Below are 4,900 nucleotides of genomic sequence, written 5' to 3'. Positions count from 1 at the left end.
TTGTGTAGGCAACAACCTACTTCAACGGATGCCTGGAGCCAAGTGCATCTGACAAAGTAGATTATTGCCGAAGAAATCTCATGCCTTTTTGAACCAATTAGTCTCTAAGGTGCCACTCTGCCCTGCCTTCTGTCTAACTTCAGACTAACATGGTTTACCCCCCCTCTAAACGGCTAACGCTTTCATCCATGGCCACTGGCGCACATGCCCCGATGATGCAGTGTGCATTGACTACAATAACTTACTGCAAACTAAGTCACTCCAAGGATCTCCCACCCTCTGTGGCACATCTGTGAGTTTGTATCTCTGCTCTCTAAATACAAGGAGCAAGATGAGATGGGACTGAAGGGGTTGGGAGGGAGTGCACAAATATATGATGGGAATGTTATAAAGGAATAGGAATATACCCCTTCCTCCCAGTCTGTTTTTCTCCAGAAAGTTCAGTTTTAAGCTGTCACTGCCTTTTCCTGCTTTTTGAAGTCAGAGAGCTCTGTACATGGATGGCTTCTTTAATTAATTAATATAAATATAGCGAAACATAAATAATACAACATGCCTGAAATAGTGTCACCCTTGAGCATTTAGGCAAGCACGTCATGGAAAGAAAATAAAAGGGCTTTTTTAAATCTGTCTTGGCTTTCTCTCTCTGTCTGTCTTTTTTGTTTTCTGTGGTTTGCCCATTCATGAGGAAAGTGCAACCTTTGCCACGGATGCAAATGCTCTGAAGATTTTTAAAAAGTTGAAGAAATAAATGGATCCATTCATTGGAACAAAGCAGAAAGCTTTCCATTGCAGGGGTTGCCATACCATTATAGGACAGTGCCCATACGTGTCTGGTGCAGCATGTTGGTGTTTTTAGACTGAGCTCTGGGGGTTTGCAGATACCTTCCCCTCACCGCTTTGGAAATAAAAAACCCCAAAACATAGGGTAGGGGCTGAACAAGCTTGAACAATACTAAAGCAGAGAGCTTGAATGGGCAGAGATTTCCAACATGTGTGCAGTGAAACCTCTGCAGGCTGGGTGAAGAGTCCCAGTCAGGATATTTATGACCTGACGATTCATTTGAACCTGGTTGTGGATTAGGAAACGCTAGCAGAAAGATGAAAATAAATGATCTGGAAGTAGTGAGGCTTTTGAAAAGGGCCTGTTTGTTTAAGGGAGCACTAGGATTTTGGGGGAAAGAAAGAAATGCTGCAAAGGTCTTCCTTAGGTGATAAGTGACTTGCAGGTTGGGCACTCTTATTCCTCTGTCTGAAGGTGCCAAAACAGGTCACTACAAAGTGAGAGAGAGTGAGAGGGGTTAAATAAATTGGCTATTTCCTTCAACTCCTCCTCTTAAGTCCTGAGTCTCTGCTCCATTCACGTGGAGCAGACAGAGCAAGTGTAGTGTCTGAGGCAGAGGGGCTGAGCTGGATCTGCATCTCTTTTTGCATATCAATCCAGTTCTGCAGTTAGTAGATTGAGATCCACCTTAAGAGGGGTAGTTGGAGCTGTCGGGCTGAGCAGGGAAGTGCTCAGACCAGCAGAGACAGCAGCTGCCAGTGAAGACGTTCACCATCCAGAGCAACATAGCAAGAAGGCTTGGGGGAACTTGCTCCCCCCCAGCAGCCCTTTCTTCCCACCCCCACCCCCACCCCAGGGAGGCAGAGAGTGGAGCCTGACCCTCCTGGATTATTGGGGCCAAGAGCACAGCTGGCTTGCTGGCTTGTTTCAGAGGTTTGTCTTTTTCTGTTCTCCCAAGTAAGGGAATAAATTAGGAGGAGAAGCCTGAGGCAGCTTGCTTGGCACTGGAAGGTAAGGCTGACCACGGCATGCCGGACAATGTGTGTACACTCTGTATCTAGCCGCACTCGCTCCGGTGTGGGTGCCTTGTAGGGGCTTGCTCAGCAGAAATGCGAAAGCTGCTGCCTGTTTGTGTCTAATACCTGCTTGTGATTCGGGTTTGGGGAAGCTGGGCTGTGGGGGAACTAAAATGACAACTGAGAATCCCAGGAGCCCTGAGCACTGCAGCTGGCAGGGTGGGAATGCCGGGGAGGGGGGAAACTCTGATTTCATGTGCGCTCCAGGAAAGGCAGCTTGAAGGCCAGTTGGATGTGGTGCTCACAGAGCTGTATCGCCTGGCTTCACCCTCCTACCCTGCTGTCTCCATCTCCACGCTGGATCTGGAAGGCAAGGTGTGTCTGCTGGCCAGTGTGAGCCTGGATTACTGGGGTGGGGGACTAGCCCCTAAACTCCTGCTTTTCTTAAAGCCTCCTGGGTATGTTTGTTTCTCCTAGAAATGGAGGTTTTGCCGCCTCTGCTCTAAAAGGCAGCTCTGGGGGACTTTCTTTTTGTAGCCCAATCCTCCTGCCTCCTCTGTTGCCTATTTGTACCTGTTTGCTTCAGGAGCAAAAGTTTTCCTTGCTTTTGCAGCTGTTGGCACCACAGAGCTGACCCAGCTCCCATGGAGCAGGCTGAGAACTGCAGCTCATCTTGTGTGTTGTTTACTGAGGTTGAGTCCATCCCAGCCGGGCAAAGCAGCTGCAGGCAGTGGCCTTACACTGCTGTCACAGAAATCAGTATCTGAAGATGAAGGGGGTGGGGGGTGTTGTTGTGAAGGTCCAGTTGAGCCAGCATAACCCAGGTTGACCCAGTGCCCAGGTTGAAGGGTTAGGGCTGGCATTAGAAAGCACTGTTTTTCCTTGCAAAATGTGCATACTTGAAATGCAGTCACGGAGAGGGCAAGCATGGAATCGCTGGTGCCAACAGACAGCAGCAGTGACTCTCTTGAGTGGAGAGGGTTGGCGGACAAAATGTGTTGCATGGCACTGCACAGCCCTACATGAAGATGCAGGGTAACAAGGGGTGCTCTGGTTAGGCAGTTGTAGGGCTAAGACCCCAGGAAACACAATCCCAAGGTGTCCAGCTGGCCACCCATTGAGCCCTCCATCTAGTATCCTCCCCAGTTCATTGGTGCCTGTAGTGTTGTATTCTCAGGAGGGACGCCATGATCGTGCTGTATTTAGTTATCAAACTAATGATGTTGGGTGATCTGTTCATTAGATCCAGGTCCTGAGAAAAGATTGTGGGACTTGGTGTTTGTGTTCACTAGGAAAAAAAATGTTTCTCTGAGTTAAGATCTCAGTAAAGACAAGGCACTACGTACTTTTTACATGTGTTTAGCAGATCGTGTTGAAATATGAGGCTTCCTATTGCCTACAAGTCAATCTGCTCCCCCGGCAGCTGAATTTAACCTAATTTGATCAGCTTCAGGCTGCCTTGTCTTTTCACAGCATCTCCAGCCAAGTTAGCCAGGCCAAGCTATAGGACTTGAAATAGTCAGGCATGGTTCTTTGGAAAGATATAATATCTTTTATTAGACCAACTAAATAGTTGGAAAACAGTTCTTTGAAAGCTTTCAGGCACAAACTTGAGATAAGAAGGCACCTTTTCTGCTCAGCACAAATGCAGCCTGAGTTGTTCCCTCACTCTGCTGTGACTTCAGGCAAGCTCTTTGCCTTCCTTCTACTTGAGTAAAAAAAAAATAGGTATCTCTTTACTTCGAAGGAGAGGAATAAGACAGGGCCTTTTGAAGGCATATAAAATAATGAATGAGCTAGAGGAGGCTGTGTGGAGAGAGTCATTGAAACTGAGCAGTAAAGTCAGAGCTTTGTTCACACCGGGCTTAATCTGTGGAATTTACTGCCACAAGACACCAAGGGATTGAACAGAACTGAAAAAAGTTGGGACATTACTAGTATAACTCTAGAGTCCTGTATGCTTAGCAAACTGTGGTTGCGTAGGCATGCTCTCCAGTGAGCCACTGGGAGTATGCACACTATGCAGATACTGCTGGCGAATAAACATGCAAGTTCAGGCATGTGAGCCAAAATGTGGAATGGGCTTCCAAGGGAGGTGGTGCTCTCCCCTACCTTGGGAGTCTTTAAGAGAAGGCTGGATAGGCATCTGGCTGGGGTCGTCTGACCCCAGCACTCTTTCCTGCCAAGGCAGAGGGGTCGGACTCGATGATCTGGTGAGGTCCCTTCTGACCCTAGCGTCTATGAATCTACGAATCTAAGTTCCTGCTGTGTAGGTAAGGTTTTATTTTCTCAAGCTTGGGAAGCACTGGAATCCCTTCTTCAAGCCACAATCCAACTTGGCTACTGAATGGGTTTAGGAGGAAGCTATTCTCTGTGGGCAAGCTGTCCCCTGTGAAGAAGCATCCCATAGTTTGAAGTTGATGCTACTCTAGGTGGGCCTCTGGTCTGATCCAGGTCAACAAGAAGAATTACTCTGTTAAAAGGAAGGGGTTCCCCGAGCCCTGTGGTGGGAACCTGAGATAAACTTTCATGCATAACCAGCACCAGAATGTCCTTCACATACTTTTCCCATTTTTAGTGCATCTCCAATGAATTGGCTAAATAAACCACAGAACCAGCAGATCAGCTAAACTGACCTTTTGTATCCCTCTTGTTGCCTGAACTGATTTATCACTGAGACTTTCTTCGTTGTCACTGATGCTATCACAGTGTGTAGGTCATGAACCGGGTTGCCATTGTGTTAGGTGCTGTGCAAACATGCAAGCAAAGGGCTGCCCCTCTGTAAAGCACTTGTAGTCTAACTGGAGACGAGAGACAGCAGATAGATACTGGCAGGCAGACAGGGAGTATGAAGAAGCCATGAAGCATTATTTGTCAGTGGCAGGCAGTGGTCCAGATATGTAGGCAGTTTAGCCATTGGCAAATTGTCATGGAGTTGCTCACCCAGCAGCACAAATGGGTCCCAGTGAGAATGGGCCTGGGTACACCCCACTTATCCATGCCTTCTGATGTACCCGAGACCCAAAAGTGCCAGCGAAGCTGCTCTGGCCTCATCCCCATTGCCTGCCAGCAGCTGCGGGCTGGAGGGTAGGACTAGAGG

At 47.9% G+C, this 4,900-nt stretch overlaps 1 protein-coding gene across 1 annotated transcript in view; it reads left to right on the top strand.

The window, feature by feature from the left end:
* Positions 1 to 1,466: 1,466 nt before the first annotated feature.
* Positions 1,467 to 4,900, top strand: part of LOC109294335 (diacylglycerol kinase beta-like) — a 168,318-nt gene continuing 164,884 nt past the window's right edge. Inside the window, exon 1 of the mRNA XM_019512643.1 lies at positions 1,467 to 1,717. The gene's annotated coding sequence lies outside the window, so the exon portion shown is untranslated. The remainder of the gene's footprint in view (positions 1,718 to 4,900) is intronic.

The sequence above is a fragment of the Gavialis gangeticus genome, unplaced genomic scaffold (genome assembly GCF_001723915.1).
Source record: "Gavialis gangeticus isolate Ggan-Ray unplaced genomic scaffold, GavGan_comp1, whole genome shotgun sequence".
Taxonomy (NCBI): Eukaryota; Metazoa; Chordata; order Crocodylia; family Gavialidae; genus Gavialis; species Gavialis gangeticus.
The sequence above is the reverse complement of the archived record's forward strand: the minus strand, read 5'-3'. Positions and strand labels throughout refer to the sequence as shown.